Source organism: Vespula pensylvanica, chromosome 2 (assembly GCF_014466175.1).
Source record: "Vespula pensylvanica isolate Volc-1 chromosome 2, ASM1446617v1, whole genome shotgun sequence".
NCBI classification, from domain to species: domain Eukaryota; kingdom Metazoa; phylum Arthropoda; class Insecta; order Hymenoptera; family Vespidae; genus Vespula; species Vespula pensylvanica.
The window spans coordinates 5747079-5748588 of NC_057686.1; positions in this window are offsets into that span (position 1 = coordinate 5747079).

Below are 1510 nucleotides of genomic sequence, written 5' to 3' on the forward strand. Positions count from 1 at the left end.
AGAGAGAGAGAGAGAGAGAGAGAGTGAAAGAGAGAGAGAGATAGAGATAGATAGAAACGAGGAGGCAACTGGAGGGGCCGCCAGGATGTGGCGTGGCCAGTGACGCGTGTGCACGCAGGAAAACTCTTCTTATTTATATGCTCCACGCTGCCATGGCGAATCGATATTTCGCGTGAATTCTCCCGGAAAAAAAGCGGTGGAAGGTGGAAGCTACGTTGGAAGAGGAACCCTTCGCGGAATACGCTTTTCCTCTTTTCTTTCTCACCCTCTATGTCTACTCTCTCTTTCTCTCTTTCTTTCTCTCTCTGTCTCTCTTCCTCTTCCTCTTTCTTTCTTTATTTATTTCTTCTTCTTTTTTTTTGTCCTCTTTCTCCTTTCCCATTTCGCGCGTCAGCTTGGTTGACTCTCGATTTCGACGTGTTACGTCTCGACGTCCTATGGCATTGATTATGGATAATATTTGTATTTCTCGAAGAAACGGAGAAAACACCGGGATAATGTTGAACCGGTCATTGTCATTTTTCTAGACGATCCTTTGAAAAAGAATCTATTTTGTTTTATGTATGTGACAATATCAGAGACACACGCATCTAAATATAATAATTATCCTAAAGCCGTTTCTTTGTCTTCAAAGAAAGAAAATCAACTCAGGGATCTGAGAGGTGAGAAAAAACGGAAAGGTAAATGGGATATTCTTGGTATAGAGAGGTTGGGAGGATGGATAAGAGAAGTCAGAAGGGTAAGTATGGCGAAAGGAATACGAGGGTGTGCCATAGAGGAGAAGAAGCTAGTGGTAGAAGGAATGGTTCGTTCGTATCAGCATAATGTAGATACTCCTTGGCTCTTCTGCGAGCTTCGAGCTCGAACGATGGCGTCGTGGAGAGAGGGGGTGGAGGTGGATAGGGGAAGGTGGATAGAGGGGTAGAGGAGGGACGGAATGAAATTGAAATGGAACTACCCGAAGTAGCAGACGGCCCCGCGGCTTTCCGAACTTGAAGAAAGATTGAAACGCGCTACGGTATAAATGCGAAAGAAAGTTCTATCTAAGAGAATTCTATTCGTTTCTTCGATCCATCACGAATAGATTTTCCAAAATTGTTCAAACCAAAGATTTCTTTAAAAAAGAACTAACTATAGTTTCCATGTTATTTATTAGAGTTAATAATTAAGTGAATGTCAGATGAGAGTTACAAGAAAGAGAAAAAAAAGAAAAAATAAACTCTATTTCTTGGAAGTCATTCTATGATCCATGAGAAAGACCGCATTTTTCGTTCCTTTGTTCTCTCTTTCATTTTGTCTATCCTGGATCCAGGAAAGCGAGCGCGTGGCGGTGTGAAATGGAATTAATTATGAGAGCGTCTCAACAGGTGGGTGTAGGCGTCTTTAAACTCTCTTCCTCTCTGTCTCGTCGCTACCGTCTCTTTTCGTCTTTCTCTCATTTCTCTCTCTCTCTCTCTCTCTCTCTCTCTCTCTCTCTCGCCCCGCGTCGACAATTCACCCTGCCAACCAC